We start from the raw sequence: 20321 nt of genomic DNA on the forward strand, positions 1-20321 counted from the left end.
CTCTACCTGCCCAAAGGCGATTTTGTTCTTTAATCCTAGAACAAATAATTACCCCAATAAATATCCCTGTTAAAAGATACTGCCCGTAACTAAACATAATGTTCGTAATTAATAATCTCCTCATCTAGACAGAAGCACCTGTTAATATAGTGTAAGGTTACCTTCATTTTTATAGAAGCACCAGCCCACTGATGTTATTTTAAGTTTTGGAACAGTGTAAACCATCTGGCTTTACCGAAATCCCCGACCCCCCCCCGCCCCCCGCCCCCGGTACCGGAAATTGAACTCGGGACCTTTCGATTGTGAGGCAGGTACCGGAACCACTGAGCTAAATCCCCGCCCCCTGGATTTACCTAAATTTCAACAAGCAGGTCTTCTTCACCCACCTCACTGATGTTTAAAGAGCCTGATATTTAAAGTTTCAAGTTATACATTTATTCATTGTACAACCTCAAGTTATAAATTTTATCACACTGGCCTCAGAATCTTTTCAAGAGATCCTATCATTTGAATTCTACTTTTGCCATCCAACATATTAAATCTCTTTTCCAGAGAGTATCTTATATAATGGGTCATGTTACCTAAACTTGATAAATAACATAATATCTACGCTGTCACTCAAATAATTGATGACATAGTTTTGAACAGATTAAGACAAAAGAATTATTTCCTAAAGCTTTCGTTCAAGTGTCTTGTTCACTCAGCTGTGAGTTTACCTCCTCACATTCTCACCTATATCAGGTTTCTCCATGTTTTTCATCAGGACATAATATACATGGTCACAATAAATACAGAATGATATCATATAAATTCTTGGCAACTTATTTTAAAGGATAATATAAAATAATTTTTAACCACATTGTCTGATACACGCTTCAATATGTCTATGGCATTCCACAGACTTCTAAGAAAAAATGAAAACAAAAGAAAAACAAAAAGAAAAAGTAATAAAAGTGGTTTGACATACGCTTAGTTATATTGGCAGGGTTTTTTCTTTTCTAAAGCTCTCAAATTTTCTGATTACAAACATGTACTAATTTGATTTTGTTAGAAATCAAGATTAAGATAGTGGTTCATAAGTTTGAAAATCTATTGCTCATCTCCTATAAGAACCACAGTAGCCTAGGATGTGCTGTGGTAATAAAGAACCCTGGACTCTCAGTGGCTCATAACACACGCTGTTATTTGTGTCCATTGTGTGCTTGCTGCTACTCTGGCCCATGGCTCAGCCACTCCAGAAGCCAAGCTGGGAAGCAGCCCCTTTCTGGAACACACTACAGCTGGCAAAGGGGGAAGAGACATCAAAGGTTCCAGTGAGAAGAGGTTCTTGCTTAGCAGGACACTGGCTACACAAAGGCACACATCTGAAGCTGATGGGTTGAAAAATATAATCTCGCTATACAAAGATGCCCTACTGAAAGTGCCTGATGGAAAAGTTAGTAGATTTTTTAATACTTCATACAATGTCACATTCTTCCTTTGAAAATTGAGGTCTCTTGTGCCTTTCTCCATTTTTTGGATTTCTTCCCCAGGCTGTAACATTTCTTGGAGGCATATGATAGTTCTATGATCATACCAGTGAGATTGTTTTGTGCTTAAAATGTACTCTCTCTGGCAGTAGGAACTTGAATTCTTCTAAAATATTTCAGTTGTTATTAATTTTCTCTTATCATGGATGTCAATGACATTTTAATGCACTGACCTCTCAATGTTGCCAGCTTAACCTTCATTATTCTTGGTATAGACAGAAGAAAAGAGGAAGTACAGTGTTTTCTTTTAACATGATACTATCATCCTCAAGCAATGGCCCTATAATTTTCATCTATCTATTGTTCTGAAAATAGCTATCAAAATTGCTGCTGCTGTCTCTAGTGGTTTCTGCCAGCCTCAGCTAATTCTTGGCTTAAACACTCTTGAAATTCTTGTCCTATTGCTTGTATCCTTCTTGTTATGTTTTCTCAACCATAATTTACATAAATGTCTACCAGCCTCACCAGGCAAGTTGCTGGGTCCCTTACCTTCTTCCCTATCTTCTTTCCATTCAGAATATTTTTAACTGTGTAGTCAGAAATGCATAATTCATCTCTCTTCATCATTATGGAACCGTATTCATTTTTGCTCTTGCAATACATAATTTTAAAGAAAATTTTCCACTATGTTTATATCTTCATGGATTGCTCTCTAGTGACATTATTATTAGAGGCAATGTGACTCACAGGGTAAGACTTCAGTTTCTGAAGACAAAATTTGGATCTTAGTATTTTTACTCCTGACTTGTGTGACTTTGGACAATTCACTTCTCTGTGCTTCAATTTTCTTGTCTATAAAATAAAGATAATTATAGTACTTTCCTTGTACTGCATCCATATACTATATATTACATACACATGGCACCTAAAGACCTCATTTGTTTAAAGTGCCTTAGATCATGGGAAGTTGTCTGCTTCTGATAAGGTACAGAAATTATAATTTCTAATACTCTTTGAGGGTAGAACACATCTCCCCAAGACTCATTCCCTTCAGAGCTAGCAGAAGCACTCATCAGGACCTAGCATGGGTAAGGAGTTGCAGTTCAAGATGCTGAGCTGAAGATGCATGTTGCCTCAGCTCCTTCCACAAAGAAGACAATAAAGAAATTCAAATTCCACCTGGAATAATGAGCCTAAACTTTCATTCTGAAGCAAGAAATGGCAAACAAGGACAAGCAGATCTACGGAATACTGACAGCGTTATAGAGAAATTTTGAGATAAAAACTGAGTAATAGACACAGAAAAATGTAGAACTGAAAAAGACGGTAATACAAGGAGGGAGGTTTTTTTCAAATCGGAAGGGCCACAAGACACGGAGGGAAGGGGGAGCAAGTGGGAGGAAAAGGGATGAAGAAAGAATTTAAAAATGGAAATAGATCTTCTACAGATGAAAAGCAGACCAAGAGATGGAAGGAGGAGGGAGGGATGGAAAGTTCAGAGATGTGAAAAGAATTAAGATACATTATGTGTTATGCACCAACTCATGATGGATGTAATTATTATGTACTGCAAACATGTACTAATTAAAAAATAAAAATGCTAGGTAGATTCCTCACAACTTTTTAAGCAGTGTTGCAACCACAAAAATAAGATGATTCTATGAAAATGGGATCTATCATAACCAAAATTAGTTTTTAAAATTCTTTTTTAATATGAAAATTAAAAATCCATGGGAGGGGTATAAAATAAAATGTGTCAGAACACAGTATGGAGAAACAAAAGATGAAACAGATATGAGAGAAAATAAGTCATAAAGTATCAATCCACAAAGTTCAGTGTTCAACCAGTCAGGGCTGTGGTATGATGCTTTTAAGTCTTTTGGGAAGATACCCACAAGGGGAATGGCTGGGTCAAATAGAACCTCTAGTTTTAGTTTTTTGAGGTATCTCCACACTGATTTCTATAGTGGTTGTACCAATTTACATTCCCACCAACAGTGAAGAAGGGTTCCTTTTTCCCACAGCCCAGCCTGCATTTGTTATTGGTTGATTTGTTAATGATAGGCATTCTTTCTGAAGTGAAACGGAATGTCAGTGTTGTTTTAATTTGCATCTCTCAAGGGACCAGTGATGTTTAACATTTTTTCATATATTAATTTGTTAATTGTACTTCTTCATCTGAGAAGTATCCACGCACCTTCAGATCTCCATTTTGAAAAAGGAGATCGAACAGGACATCAGAAAACGGAAATATATCACTTGTTCTTGGATAGGTAGAACCAACATAGTGAAAATATCCATCCTTCCAAAACTTACACAGATTCAATGTAATCCCAAACAGAATAACAGTATCATGCCTCAAAGAACTTGAGAAAACAATTCTAAAATTCATATAGAGCCAGAAGAGACTTGGAATAGCAAAAGTAATTCTAGGCAAGAAATGAAAATCACAATCCCTGACTTGAAATTATATTACAAAGCTACAGTGATAAAAGCATCATGATACTGGTAGAAAAACAGACTGGAGGATCAATGGAACAGAATAGAAGATCCAGGAACAACTCTAAACATACTTAGCTACCTTATCTTTGACAAAGGAGCCAAACACCTTCACTGCAAGAGACATAGCCTCTTTTTTTTCAATTCATTAAGTTTATTGGTACAGTCTAGGTATACAATACAGTAACATTCATCATTGGGAACTTGTGCCTTTAATGGAATCTATCTTGGTTCTAATTTTTTCCCCCTTCCCCTTCCCTTTCTTCAACCTCTCCACCCCTCCCTATTTACAGACACTTTGTTTCCATTTATTCCTTTCCTCATATTTTTTCCTTTCCTTTCTTTCCTTTTCCCTACACCTCCCACTTCCCCTTCCCCTTTCTACCTTTTCTTCCTATTTCACATCGTCCATTATACATTTTAATCCTCATTTACAGTATCAGTTTCTCATACCAGAGAAACTATTCAGTATTTACACGTGTGTCCCATTTATTTCACTTAAGAGTATGGCTTCAATGTACATCCATTTAGCTATAATGTCTCTAGTTTATCATTCTTTATGGGTGGGTAGTACTCCATTAAAAGAAAAAAACACACCATCTTTATCCAGTCACAGATTGATGGGTATTTGGGCTGTTTCCAAGATTTAGCTATTACAAACTGTGCCACTATAAACATGGGTGTGCATATATCACTGTAGTATGATGTTTTAAATTCTTTTGGGAATATACCCAGCAAGGGAATAGCTAGATCAAATGGGACCTCTTATCCTAGTTTTTGAGGAATCTCCATACTGATTTCCACAATGGCTGCATCAGTCTACACTCCTACCAGCAATGGAGAAGGGTTCCTTTTTCCCCACAGCCCCTTTGGCATTTGTTGTTGCTTGATTTCTTGATGGCAGCCATTCTTTCTGGGGTGAGGTAGAATCTTAGCATTGTTCTCATTTCCATCTCTCAGATGACCACTGATGTTGAACAAGTTTTTAATACGTTTATTTGTTGTTTCTACTTCTTTGTCTGACAAATGTTTGTTTATCTCAGGTTCCCATTTTGGGATTGGATCTTTAAATTTGGTGGGGATTTTTTAAGTTCTATATATATTATAGATACCTTTATCTGAGAAACGGCAAAAATTTTTCCCACATTGTGGGTTGTCTCTTCACTCTGTTGGTGGTTTTTCTTGATGTGCAGAAGTGTTTTAATAAGATGATCCCAATTGTTGATTCTTTGTGCTAGTTCACGTGGAACTGAGGTTTTGTTCATGAAGTCTTTTCCTACGCTAATGTCTTCAAGAGTTCTACCTAATGTCTCTTCCAGCAAGTTTATTGTTTCTGTTTTAATATTTAGATCTTTGATCCATTTCAATTTTAGTTTAGTGCATGGTGAGAGATATAGGTCTAGTTTTCATCTTTGGCAAGTTGAAATCCAATTTTTCCAGCACCATTTATTAAAGAAGTTGTCTTTCCTCCAGTGAGGGTATTTGGCTTCTTTGTTAAAGATGACGTACCTGAGTGTGTCTGGAGTTGTTTCTGCACCTTCTAATCTATTCCACTGATCCTTGGGTCTGTTTCTCTGCCAGTACCATGCTGTTTTTATCACAGTAGCTTTGTACTTAGTTTCAAGTTGGAGATTGTGATATTCCCTACCTTGTCTTTGTTGCCTAGAAATGTTTTTGCTATTCTAGGTCTCTTCTTGTTCCAAATGAATTTTTGGATTGTTTTCTCTAGTTCTGTGAAATATACTGTTGGAATTTCAGTCGGGATTGCAGTGGATTATATCGCAGTTTTGGAAGCATGGCCATTTTCACTATATTGGTTCTTCCCAGCCAGGAGCAAGGGATGTCTTTTCATTTTCTTTTTTTTTTTTCAGTTTACTTTTATTTATTTAATAGATCATCAGCTTCTCCCTTCCTACAACTGGAGTTCCATTTTGTTTCCATGTTGAGTAATAAACAGTAACAGAGCTAATTAGAATAAGCTACTTCAAAGACAACTCACTTTAACAGACAAATTATAGATGCATTCTAGAATGCACAATACTTTAGTCACTAAGAAACTTAAATGAGAACTTGAAGAATGTAGTCAGGTCCAGCATACAGTAAACATCAGCTGAGATGCAGTACAATTGTTGTTGTTGTTGGGTTTTTTTTGGTACCAGGGGTTGAACTTAGGTCCTTGCACTTGAGCAGCAGGCAGCGGAACCACTGAGCTAAATCCCGGCCCCGAGATGCAGTACAATTGTTTAAGGGTTCCTGATGCTGCACGCCTTGGCCATTAGCTGAATCTTGATGTGGAGAAAGGTTTAGCTAATGCCAAGGAGAGATGCAGAAAATACTATTTTGTCTTAGGGGTTATGTACAGGAACCAAAAGGCAGGAAAGCACTAAACATTCCTGAGAGCATCTACTCCAGGAAGGACTTTACCTTCTAGGAGCTCTAAACTGACACCACCTCCAGTGCTCACATGGCTAACTTTGTTTTCTGTGTTCCATTTGGCACAGCAAGTAGCAATGTCCCCACCTCCTATGATAGTGATGCAGCCCCTAGAAGTGGCTTTCACCACCTCATCCATGAGGGCTTTGGTTCCTCGGGCAAAAGCTTCCCATTCAAATACCCCCACAGGTCCATTCCACACAATCTGCACAACCAACAGCCTCAGCATACTTCTTGCTGCTCTCAGGAACACAGTCCAAGCCCATCCATCCAGCAGGTATGCCAGAGGCCACAATGGCTTGGCCAGTCTTGGCATTCTCATAAAATTTTTCAGCAGTGACAAAGTCAACAGGCAGAGTAATCGTCACACCATTCTTCTCAGCTTTGGACATCAAGTCTTTAACAATCTTGGCTCCCTCTTCATCGAACAGAGATGTGTCAGTCTCCATGTTGTTGAGCACCTTAAGGAAGGTAAAAGCCATTCCACCACCAATAATCATCTCATTGACTTTGTCAAGCATATTATTGATGAGCTGGATCTTACCTGCAACTTTAGCTCTGCCCAAGATGTCCAGAAAGGGTCGCTCTGGGTTCTCCAAGGCCTTAGCAAAATAGTTTAGTTCCTTCTTCATCAAAAATCCACTGGCTTTCTGGAGCAGATTGACTCCCACCATAGAGCTGTGGGCTCGGTGTGCAGTGCCAAAAGCATTATTGACACAGACATCCCCTAGCTTGGAAAGTGAACCTCAGAAAGCTTCTATCTTGGCTGGCTCAGCTTTAACCTTCTTCCCAGAAGCATCTTTTCCCTTCCCTTCCTCCTCCACATGAAAGCAGAGGTTCTCCAGCAGGATGACAGACCCAACTGCTGGGTCAGAACAGGTTTTCTCTACTTCTGAGCCTACACAGTCCTTCAAGAATAGAACATCCTTGCCCGCCAGAGATTTGAGTTCCACAGCAACTGGCTGTAAGGAGTACTTTTTGGGCATTGGGACACCATCCAGCCTGCCCAGGTGGCTCATAAGAACAACTGACTTGGCTCCATTGTCCAAGTAGAATTTGATGCTTGGGACAGCAGCCTTGATTCTTTGGCTGTTGGTTATCTGATTGTTCTTCATAGGAACATTGAAATCCACTCTCATAATAACCCACTTCCCCTTCACTTCTAGCATGTCCAGAGTCAGCTTGTTAGAAAGCAACATTTTGATAAAAGAGCGGAGGCGAGAGGCCGGGGACTCAGACAGAGGAACGCATGAGGTCTGTAGAGCACTGGGGATGCATGCAGAATGCGGAGCTGTCTTTCCATTTTCTGATATCCTCCTTACTCTCCTTTTTCTGAGTGCTGTAGTTTTTAAGAGTAAAGGTCTTTTATTTCTCTCATTAGATTGCTTCCTACATATTTCTTTTTTTTTTTTTTTTGGATGCCATTGTGAAAAGATTTGTATCTCCTGTTCCACTCTCAGTGAGTCTGTTGTTCGTGTATAGGAAGGCTATTGATTTTTGTGTCTTGACCTTGTATCCAGCTACTCTACTGAATCTGTCAATTAAGTCTAGAAGACTTTTGGTGGAGTTCTTGGGGTCTTCTATATAGAGTATCATATCAACTGCAAATAATGAAAGTTTTTCATTTCCTATTTAATTCTTTTTGTTTCTTTCTCTTGTCTAATTGCTGCAGCTAATGTTTCAAGAACTATATTGAACAGGAGTGGTGATAGTACATATCCTTTTCTTGTTCCTGATTTTTAGCATGAAGGATTTCAGTTTTGACCATTTAGTATGATGTTGGCTGTTGCTTTTTCATAGATGGCTTTTATCAGGTTGAGATAGAGACCATTTATTCCAATTTTCTGTAGGGTTATTATCATGAATATGTGTTGGATTTTGTCAAATGCTTTTTTCTGCATCTATTAAGATGATCATATGGTTTATGTCTTAGCTCTATTCCTATAGTGTATTACATTTATTGATTTGCATATGTTGAACTATCCCTGCATCCCTGGGATGAATCCCACTAGGTCAGGGTGTATGATTTTCTTGCTGATCTTCTGCATTCTATTTGCTAATATCTTATTAAGGATTTTTGCATCTATGTTCATTAGTGAGATTGGCCTATAGTTCTCTTTTTCGGTTGGGTCTTTCTCTGCTTTGGGGGTCAAGGTGATACTTGCTTCCAGGAATCAATTTGGGAATATTGCTACCCTTTCAATTTCAATGAAGTGTTTAAACAGTGGTGGCAATAATTCTTCTCTAAATGTCTTGTAGAATTCAACAGTGAAGACATCAGGACCTGGGCTTTTCTTTGTTGGTAAATTTTTAATTATGTTTTCAATTTTGTTGATTGATATTGGGTTGTTTAGAACTTTTAGGTCTTCTTTGTTCAACTTTGGTAATTCACATGTATCTAGAAATCTGTCCATTTCTTATGTTTTCCATCTATTGGCATATAGGTTCTTGAAGCAGGTATTGATGATCTTCTGGATTTCTGCTGGGTCTGTTACAATTTCACTCTTTTCATTCCTAATTGCATGGATTTGGGCCTTTCCTTTCCTTTTTTTGATAAGCTTGGCTAAGGGTTTGCCAATTTTGTTTATTCTTTCAAAGAACCAACTATTTGCTTCATTGATTTTTTTTTTGTATTATTGTCTTAGTCTCTGTTGCATTGATTTCTGCTCTGATCTTTACAATTTCCTTCTTTGTATTAGTTTCCAGTTTGTCTTGCTCTTCTTTTTTTTTTTTTTTTTTTTTTGGTACCTGGGATCGAACTTGGGACCTTGCACTTGCAAGCCAGGCACCGGAACCACTGAGCTAAATCCCCGGCCAACCCTCATTGTCTTTTCCTAAGATATTGTTTAAAATGTTTTGGCGTGCTGGTTTGGAATTAATGAAGTTCCTCAGGTGTTCTTTGTCATGAAAGTATCTTATTTCTCCAACAATTCTGAAAGATAATTTTGCAGGGTACATCAATCAGGGTTGGAGGCTGTTTTCTTTTAGAGCTTGAATTACTTCACTCCAGACTCTTCTTGTGTTGAGAAGTCTGCTGTGATTCTGATGGGCTTTCCTTTATATGTAATTTGTTTCTTTTCTCTAACTGCTTGTAGTATTTTGTTCTTCTGTTGGGTTTCTGGAGTCTTGACTATTATATGCTTAGGTGTAGATCTTTTTGATCGTGGCTAGTTGGAGTCCTATATGCCTCACTTATCTGTATGTCAAGTTCTTTTCCCTTGCTTGGGAAATTTTCTGCCATTTCTATGAATTTTTTTTTATATCATTTGCACTATCACCTGTTTCCTCATTGACTCCAATCAGTCTTATGTTATTGTTTGCATCACCAAGCAGCTGCTGGATTGATTTCCCATGGTTCCTTGCTATTTTTAAGAAATCTTTCCTTTGTGGGTCACTAACCACAATACTGTCTTGTATACCTGATATTCTGTCCTTACACTGGCTCATTATGCTGCATGAACATTCATTGGAGTTTTTAATCTCCTGGATATCTGCTTGAATATGTTTTATGGATTTCATTTCTTTCCTATGCTGGAATTCCATCATATTCCTGAACTCCTCCATTTTATCTGTGTCTTCTCTAGAGTTATTAATCATGTCTATCACTGTGGTCACCATCTCTGTTATTATCTGAGAAATTATTTATGATTTCATTTTTTCCAGATCCTCTTTCATTGCCAGTTCTGGGAGTCCAGAGAGTTGAGTTGGATTGTTCCATCTCACCCCCTGGATTTCCCTTTGGTGACCTAGAATTCTGGGTTTGCATCTTGTTTAATGTCTTCTCATTTCTATTTTTTGATATTGTTGAAGTTTTTAGTTTAATATGCTACTTGTGCATTGCTTATTGCAAGTATCTTTATTGCTAGTATTTAGAATGCTTAGGAAATGGCTACTTCTTGGATTGTCTTCCTGGTAGAGTTGGCCTTTGGCTTTTGAGTCTCTAATGGCCTTTATGCAATCTCAGTCTTGGTATACCGGGAAAGACAATTGACTAAAGCAATCACATCACCCTGCCCAAAGTAATACAATCAGCAACAACAATAGCATCAAACACAGCTTTGAAAATGACAAATTGTGGTAGCTGTTATTCTGACACATTTAACTGCATCAACTAGACTTGCGGTTATATATCAAAATCAACGACCAACCAGAAATATATTTACAGTCAGTAAGTCCTTCAATATAGTGACTTTATCCTCTGGGAAGAAGACTTAGAAGGAGTTTGAGGGGTGGGGGGCGGGATAGAGAGATAGAAGGAGAGGTTAGAAGCAGGGTTAGAGGACACAGGAGGATCATGCAAACTTTGGGAAACTGGTGAACACAGGAGGAAGAGAGAGAAGGAAGGAACAGAAGCAAAAACACAACAAACTAATGGCAACAGGAAAACTAGACACTGTATTCACACTCCTTTAATAATAAGAACAATCAAGAGAAGGCGAGCCGGTCCCAGCACCCAGAAGGAAGCTCCCCCGCCACCATCCCAAGCTCCTAGGGTAGAGAAGATGAGCCGCATGGGTGCCAGAAGCACCCCTCCCCCTCCCCCACCCCGTGGAAATGAGCAGACACATAAACAAGCCTCAAAAACAGACTTCTAGGTCACCTACAGCAACCCCAAAGTGAAACGAGATGGAACACTCTGATACTCAACCACCTGGACTCTCTGAACTGGCAACAAAAGAGGATCTGGGAAAAAAGAAATCAGAAATAATTACTCAGATAACAGCAAAGATTGTGCTCATGGTGCAAGACATGATTAATAAATCTAGAGAGGATACAGATAAAAAAAATAGAGGATCTGAAGAACATGATGGAATCCCAACATAGGAAACAAATGGAATCCATAAAACAGATGCAAACAGATTTCCAGGAGGTTAAAAACTCCATCGAAAGTCTGCACAGCAGAATGAACCAATGTGAGGATAGAATTTCACATATAGAAGATAAGATTGCAATTAGTGACCAGGAAAAGAAAAATTGCTTTAAAATTGTAAAGGAACACAAGAAATCAATCCAGCAGTTGCTAGACGATGCAAAGAAGAATAACATAAGACTGACTGGAGTCAATGAAGAAAGAGGGGAGAGTGCAGATGACATAAAAAAAACTGTTCACAGAAGTGATGGCAGAAACTTCCCAAGGAGGGGAAAAGAACTTGACATACAGATAAGTGAGGCATATAGAACTTCAGCTAGCCTTGATCAAAAAGAAATCTACACATAGGCATATAATAGTTAGGATTTCAGAAATCCAACAGAAGAACAAAATTTTACAAGCAGTGAGAGAAAAGAAAGAAATCACATATAAAGGAAAGCCCATCAGAATCACAGCAGACTTCTCAATGCAAACCCTCAAGGCAAGAAGAGCTTGGAGTGATGTATTTCAAGCCCTAAAGAAAATCAGTCTCCAATCCAGATTGATGTACCCTACAAAACTATCTTTCAAAATGGATAAAGAAATAAGATACTTTCATGATAAAGAGCACCTCAGGAACTTCATGAATACCAAACCAGCACTCCAAAAAATTTTAGACAATACCCTAGGAAAAGACAATGAGGATCACAACCCCAGGAAACCCAGTAGAATGAATCCATTGGGCATGACAAATTAAACACAAAGGGGGAGAATCCAACAAAAAGAAAAAGTCATGACAAGGCTTTTAAAACTTTTAACTTCATCTCCCTAATGAGTGTATAATTCAATCTTGTTATTGTACTTATTAGCATTTTTCTGATTCTAGAGTTGCACACTTTTCCTTGTGCTATACTGGCTATTTATCATCTTCTTATGTCTACTTTTTAATTGGGTTGTCTATTAATGAGCTCTCAGAATTCTTTATATATTCTGGCCATAGGTTACATGCATTGTAAATATGGTCTGTTTAGGGACTATTTTCCATTTTAATGATGTCATTTAAAGTTCTAAATTTAAAATAAAGTTCTAAATTTTGATGGAATCTCATTTATCAATTTTTTCTTTTATACATCATGTCTTTTGTATCCTAGGTAGTTCTTGCCTACCCTGAATTCATAAACATTTTCCCTTATAATTTCTTCTTAAAGTTTTATACTTTTAGGCTTTCATATTTAGGTTCATAGATCCCTTCAAGTTATTTTCATGTATGGAAAAAAAGGGTTGAGGTTAATTTTTTATATACGGATACCAGGTGTTCTAGTGCCGTTTGCTGAAAACACTATCTCTTCCTCGGCTCTTGAATTGAGTTTATATTTTATAAAATGCTAATGTTAAATAATCTTTCAAAGCTCAGTGGACCATATATGTGTGGTTCTTTCTCTAGATTCTGTTTTATTCAAATGATCTATATGTCTTACCTTTCACCAACACTGCCTTGATTACTGTGGCTTTAGAAGAAGTCTTAAAATTAGGTACTAAATGTCTTCCAACACTGTTTTTGTTTTTGGTTTTTAACTTTTCTAGGTCCTTTGTACTCCTACATAACTTTTAAATTTCAATATCCAATTCTTCATTTATAGCAAGTATACATAGACCTGAATTTGTATATATACCTTGTGTTTTCTAATCCTGCTAAATTCAAATACAAGTTCTAGGGGCTCCTAGAGATTTCTTAGTATTTTCTCTGTAGATGATCATTTCATCTACATATAAAGATTTTAATTCTACCTTGCCAATCTTATCCTAATTGTGTCATTTTATTGCCAGACTATTTTGGTGGGGCCTCAGTTTCAAAGTTTATTGGACAGATAGAGTAAGCATATCTGCCCTTGTTCCCCAACTTAAGGAGAAAGCATTGTATCTTCTCCATTCATATAAGGCGTTCTCACTGGAAGTATGGAGTACATGTCTTTAATCTGTTGAGAAGCTTCTGTTCTACTTCTAATCTCCTGATAGCTTTTACCATGAACAGCTGTGGAATTTAGTCCAATACTTTTTCTCCAACTAGTGACAGGATCATATGGCTTTTTCCTTTCCTCTGTTAAAATGATGACTTTTGGGGGTGGATCTTCCAATGCTGAACCAACACTGCCATCCCTATAACAAAACCACTTTCTACATCCTGCCAGATCTAACTTCTAATAGTTTGTTTTGTTAAATAAATTTCTATCTATGTTCATACTTTTTCCTTCTATTATCTTTATCCAGTTTTAGGATTAGCACAATGTTGATTTCCTAAAATGAGGGGAGAAGTGTTCCTTCTTTATTCTGCTTTAATTGTTTGATATAATTTATCAGTTATAATGTATATGAGCCTGCTGTTGTTATATAGGTAAGTTTTCAAGCTATGTATATACTTTCTTTAACAGGTGATATTCAAATTTTATATTTCCTCCAGAGTTCATTTCATTAATTTGTCTTCCAAGGTACTTCTTAGAAGTTGTCAAATTTATTTCAAAAAAGATTTCTGTAATGTGCTTTCTATATCCTTTTAAGTTCTGTAAAATCTATGATAATGTCTCCTAGATCTTGATATTGTAATTTTTAAAATGTATAATTGATATTGTGTAACAGGAAGAAAAGGTCTAAAGGAGCAGGGTAATTGGAAGGGGTAGGGGAAAGGAAAAAAGGGAAAAGAAAAATTATGAGAAAAGGAAAAAAATGGAAACAAAGTCTTTGCAAAAAGGAAAGGGTGGAGGGAGTGAAGGGAGGGCAGGGGAAGGAGAAAAAAATAAGAACCAAGATACTCATGTAATGGTACAAGATCCCAATGATGAATGTAACTGTATTTTATACCTAAAATGTACCAATAAACTTAATGGGAAAAAATAATAAGAAGAAGAAGAACAATCAAGAAAATAATAGAATAAGAAAAAAACAGGAACAAGAAAGGAGAGAAATGAAGAAGAAGAAAAAAGTAAGAAAAAAGAAAGAAAAAGGTCCCCTTCAAGGTGTGATTCTGTTACTGCTGGTATAGAACATGGACAGCAGCATGCAGAACCAAGTCAGTTAATCTCAGGGAACCAGCTGTAGTCCAGTGAGATTCAGGCTGGTTTCTGACTGAGAGGACAGAATTGAGCTCCCTGACCTCCTGTGGGTTAGAACTCTGCAAGGATCTACTGCAGGTTTGAGCCACCCTTCCCCCATAGCAGGTCCAGATTAGGTGGCAGGTATTGGTCCCAGCAACTCACCAATTGCTGTAGTCCACTCTGTCTTCCTTCTCCCAGTGGGCTTCAATTTTCAACAACAACAAGCCTCAGAGAGGCCCTCTCTCTGCTGCTCACCACTTTGAAATCTTCCTGAGCTCATAGTAATGCCTCTCTGGGCCCAGGTGACTCTGCTGCATGAATCCAGGTTCATGGGATGCCCTCACCAGTGTGGAGAGGCCACACGTCTCACAGGGACCTGTAACGGGAGCAAAATATAGCCTCTTTAATAAACGGTGCTGGGAAAACTGGCTTTCCACATGTCGAAGATTGAAATAGACCCATATCTCTCACCATGCACTAAACTAAAATTGAAATGGATCAAAGATCTAAATATTAATAAACACTTAATCTGCTGGAAGATTAAATAGGTTAAACTCTTGAAGACATAGGTGTAGGCAAAAACTTTATGAACAAAACTCCAATTGCACAAGAAATATTACAAGTAATCAAAACTGGGATCACATCTTATTAAAAAGCTTTTGCACAGCAAAAGAAACCATCAACAGAGTGAAGAGACAGCCCACATAGTGGGGAAAACTTTTACCAGCTGTTCCTCAGACAAAAGACTAATATCTAGAAAATATAAAGAACTAAAAAAACTCAAACTCCCCCAAATGTAAAGACCCAATCCATACTGTGTTTTTAACTGGGAAAGGGAGCATAAATCTGAAACATTTTAGTGATGTAGTGAAGAAGCTGTTTCTTCTCTCAATGAGTAAAAGGAAAGGCAATTTGACTCTAGAGGAAAAATTTGGTGTACAAAAACACAATTTCCAAATATGGAGCAATCAGAACATGGTATGCTTTTAAACAAGTATAATAAAAGACAATCTATTTGGCTTCAATGATAAAAAACATTATCTTCTGAGTAAGCACAGTCATAACATTGAACCATGGAAAACAAAAGTATAGTTTCGCAACTAACTTGCATCCACAGTAATTAATATTTATACAGTTTAGAGGGTTTTAGAATGAATCTCTAAAAATTTAATTACATTTATGGAACAAAATTTTAAAAGAGAAAGAAAAGACATCAGTGTTGGATATTAAAGGGGGCAAGAGAAACGCAAAGTAGGGGAACTGATACAGGAATTATTATGGCCATCTTACATAGGATTCATTCAAGAGATATTTCTAAAATTGAAGGAACAACAAGTAGAACACATTTATTGATATCAAATAAATAGAACACATTTATAGAACACAATAAATAGAACACATTTATGATATCAAACATGGGAATAAGAATGGAACAAAAGTTAAGTAGCATTTCAATAAGTAAAATCTACAACATTCAAAGGAGAAAATTGTCATTTAAAATTGTTTTATCACTGATGAATGGATAAAGAAGATGTGATTTTTTTACACAATGGAGTAATACTCAGCAATAAAGAAAGATAAACTTGAGACATTTATAGCCAACTGGATGTACCCTGAGACAATACTCTTAAGTGAAATAAATCAGACACACATGTGTGAATACTGCATTGTTTCTCTGGTGTGAAAAACTGAAAGTGTAAATGAGGACCAAAATGTATAATAGATAATGAGAAATAGGAAGAAAATGTCAAATGGGTAGGGAAACTAAGAGGGAGATGGGGGAAAGGAAGGAAGGGAAAGGAAAAAAAATAAGAAAAGAAGGAAAAACTGGAAACAAAGCTTTTGTAAATAAGGAGGGGTAGAGGGCTTGAAGGAAGGGAAGGGGAATGGGAAAAAATAAGAACTAAGATATATCATCTATAGGTACAAGTTCCTAATGATGAAAGTGATCATTATGTATGCCTAAAATGCACCAATAAACTTAAGTAACTAAAAAAATTGGTTTATCAGCTAATAGCAATATAAATAAATACATCACTAGATTTATAGAAGAAATTTTAAAATATTAAAAAAGATTTTAACTGAGAAGAGCAAAATTTATAAAGAGGACAGAAAACAGTTTATTTTACTACTAAATGGCATGTGTGTGTGTGTGTGTGTGTGTGTGTGTGTGTGTGTTTGTACCAGAACTTCTTTACACAAGATAAGGGCTTAAGCCTATGTAGACAGGAAGTAGCGAGTGACAGCATGACATCTAGAGACACACAGCAGGTTCTGTGAGAGAATGCGGATGCTTCAGGTGGGAGAGTGGGGGACTGTCATTCCTTGAGTAACTACACAGGCATTAGAAGCCCTTCCCAGAACCCCAGGCAAGAATCTGTTCTCAGCCTGACTCACCTGCCAAGATTCCCGCAGCTTAATCAAGACAGGATGCCTCATGGGAAGCTGTTCTGCAACTACCAAGCTCAGTCTTCATTATAGCCCCAAACCTCCAACCTTGTATCAAGACTCGAGGAGATAAAACATGACCCTATTTGTAGTTCTTTTAAAGTTTACTTGTTTCAGCTACTGAATTAACTACTTCAACAAACATTACTGAGTACCTTCTCTGTGCTTGACACTATAGGAATGAAAGAGACTCCTAAGGAGCTTGCAAACCACTGGGCATGAGTGGTACATTTTAATCCCAGAGTGAACATAAGTGAATTAGAACATAGGAAGGAAGGAAGGAAGGAAGGAAGGAGGGAGGGAGGGAGGGAGGGAGGGAGGGAGGAAGTGCTTCCAACCTAGGAAGGGATCAGAAGAGCCTGAACAAGCAGAAAGTGTCAGAAATGAGATGGGATCCTGGGCTTTGCATCAACAAGATTCCTGCAGACTAATCTCAGTGATATTATCTGCGCTACACCTGCCCTTTGCGATGGCCTCGAATTTCTGTGATTAAATGTTAAGTTCACCATGAACACCTCATTTATCCACAAATATGCAATTTGGCTTGGAAAAGATGAATTGGCACAATATAAATCTAGCAGAGAACTGAGGTCTATATTGTGGTATAAGCAAAACAGACTTCATTCATAACCCCAACTAAATCCAAAAGTCTGGGTGTTTTGTATTCTTAATAATATATTTCAATATATGTTCATGTCCGTGTCTATATTCTACCCTCAAATCCAGAAGATTAAAGAGCCAGAGAATGTTAAAATTGGAAAGGACCTCAACTATTATTCAATATACTGTAATCCTATCATTTCACAGATGAAGAAACAAGGCCAAAAGAGGATAAATGTGATTTCTCAAGGTTACACAACCACAAAAAGCAAAGCCAGGATTTAAACCGAGTTGTCAGTGCAAGTCCCAAAGCTCTTTCTTCTGGATACTAAGATAAAAGAAAAATGAAAGGAAAGAAAAAAATTAAGGATAACTTTTTAAAAATATTGCTTAACCATATATTGTGATTGGCAATAGATTCAGAATTATCATTGTTGCTGAAACAAATTCTAAATAGCTATTAAAGATTCTCTTTTTCTTGAAATCTTTTCCACTTGATCATAATATATAAGCCAGCAAATCACAAAGTATTTCAAGCTATTTTATTACATTATTTAAATTACTGAATTATTTAAAATAATTCTTATTCCTTTAAAGAAGCCAGGAAAACTATAAATAACTATTCATCAATCCATATATAATTCTTATTTCATTAAAGCAGAAACAGCAGTTATTTTAAAAGCAGGTGCTCTCTTGCTTTTACTTAGTATTATATATCCAGAGACATGGCATTTTTAAACTAAACTATGTTGTGTTAGACTGTGCTGTGTTTGCTTATAAATTCTTTGGCATTTGTCATAGTAGGTGGCTTATAGAATCTACATCAAACTGGAATTCTGGATTTACTCAACCTTTACCATATCTATATGGTAAATGTGACATACACGATTATTTGAAGAGTACAAAACTTTACCTACACTTGACTTAAATCAATCCATCTTTTCCCAAAGCAGGCTGCATGATTACAGGCCTCCTTGACACTCAGCCTGTAGTTAAATCCCAGGTGATAGCAAAAGCCTGTTCTGAGTAGAACATTTCTTTTTCTCCCTTCTTTACCCCAACTTGTGGGCAGGTTCCTGAGGTGAAACCAATGTCTTATTCTAGACCTTCCAAACGCTGGCAAGGACTTCTCAACCAGCCAAAAGTCTGCGGCGCGAATCACCAGAGGCCTTCTCAACAGCGCTCTGCACACACTCAACCCAACAGGCCAACTAGGGGACCCCCCTAAGAATTCTGAAAGGAGTGTCCCATCCAGAGGGCTACGTGCCAGCACCTAAAACATCGACATATACATCTGGAAGAGCAAACGGATAGGGACACTAACACATTTAATAATAAGAACCTCATTGAGGCAGCTAAAGATGGCTTCAAATTATAAAAAGTTTTTAAAAATCATGAGAACTTTATTTAAATGTTATACATATAAATAAGTCAACTTAGCTGTTGCTTTCTTCCTTTACCCTTTTATTAAAATGGAAAAAAAATGCTGTGTTTTGAAAACTGATGCCACTGCGGTCTTCCAACTGTTTAAAAAATAATATGAAACTTCCAATTCTAATCTTCCTTGATATGTTTATGTAACAACAAAAGTGATGTTATAATCACCTCTCGCTTGTCTATTTTAATATCTGCATATTTTTGCACCTAACTACAGTGAAATATCATGAATTTGGCCATTTCTTCAGTTACTTGCATATGAGATTTTGTTAAAACTTAAAATCATATTTACCCGTACTCCCTTAATGAAGAAATAACCATGAACCAAATACTGAGAAAAATAAAAATAAAGATGCATGAGCCAGAGTTAAGGAAGCCACGTCCTTCCTGAATTAGCTTCTACCACTAAGTCACAGAGTCACAATTCCTTCCTTCTGAGAAACAGGGACCTAAGTCACAGCTACACGGTGGGAGCAAAGAGCACAGAGTGGCTTGCATGCCTTGCTGACCTTCTTGCTGCCCTGGGTCCCAAGTCCACATCAGAAGGAGACAGCAGCCCAGGAAAGAGGTGGAGAAGGACAAAACAGGCCTTGATGCACAGAACTCAGAAACTCACCAGGACCTGGCCACACCCTGGGAAGGAAAATTTTTGCACTCACTCTAGAGGGATAAAAACCCTGATCCATAAATTTTATACTTTTCTAGCAAAATAGAATCAGGGACTAAAGTAATCTGGAAATTTTCAATCCAAATGAAGATTTTAAGAGATTTTATTAGGGAATGGAGAAATAATAATTTGAGCATTTTATAAATATAAGCACTTTCTGGTATGAATATTCTCAGAGACACCCCATGCCTTCTTATCTGATGATTTTTAAAAATCTATAATAAAATTTTGTTTAAAAAAAGACCTGGTGCTGCATGCCTGTAATCCCAGTATTGCAGATAGCTAAGTTAATTAGATATCTTGTAGGCATTTAGACAGGGCCTCCCTTAAGGTGCTAGCCTTCCAGAAGCCAACACAGCAAGGAGCCAACATGGAGAACAATTGAGGCACATTCACTGGTTAGTATTATAAAAAGGAAAAGAAGTACTACCTCCCCTAGAGATAGACAGCAGTGATTGATATTCTAAATGGGAAATTCCTTCTATGTGACTTGTTTTCCCATTTGATCCCCATTTAGTCAATATTACCTGGGTGACTGTGCTTGTAATCTTATTGGTTGGTCATGGTTTTGTCCCACCTCATGCCCACCTTGTAAATTTCCACTGGGTCTTGCAGTTTTGTTCCACTTTGCACCTGCCTCACCACATGGCTTTGTGTATAAAACATCCTAGAAAAGTGGGGTGGGCAGGCAACCCACTTTCCAGTCCCCCTTTCTGACTCTCTTAGCCAGAAGCTTTCTTTCTCCCAATAAGTTTTTCCTACTCTTAACCTCCATTGTTCCTAGAATTCATGCTTTGATTTTAGAGAACAGGAACTTGAGTTTCAGTCTC

General features: G+C 37.3%; 1 long non-coding RNA gene and 1 pseudogene across 3 annotated transcripts in view; both read right to left on the minus strand.

Moving 5' to 3' along the window:
• LOC110348480 (uncharacterized) overlaps nt 1-20321 on the minus strand; it is a 245519-nt gene that overhangs the window by 60957 nt on the left and 164241 nt on the right. For all 3 annotated transcript variants that reach the window (XR_015438951.1, XR_015438954.1, XR_015438955.1), the window contains exon 2: nt 14502-14715. This is a non-coding gene — a long non-coding RNA (uncharacterized LOC110348480). The remainder of the gene's footprint in view (nt 1-14501; nt 14716-20321) is intronic.
• Nucleotides 704-7810, minus strand: LOC147826600 (phosphoglycerate kinase 1 pseudogene; annotated as a pseudogene).

Source organism: Heterocephalus glaber, unplaced genomic scaffold (genome assembly GCF_053883595.1).
Source record: "Heterocephalus glaber isolate CG9 unplaced genomic scaffold, H.glaber_assembly_v1.0 deba00001465, whole genome shotgun sequence".
NCBI classification, from domain to species: Eukaryota; Metazoa; Chordata; class Mammalia; order Rodentia; family Bathyergidae; genus Heterocephalus; species Heterocephalus glaber.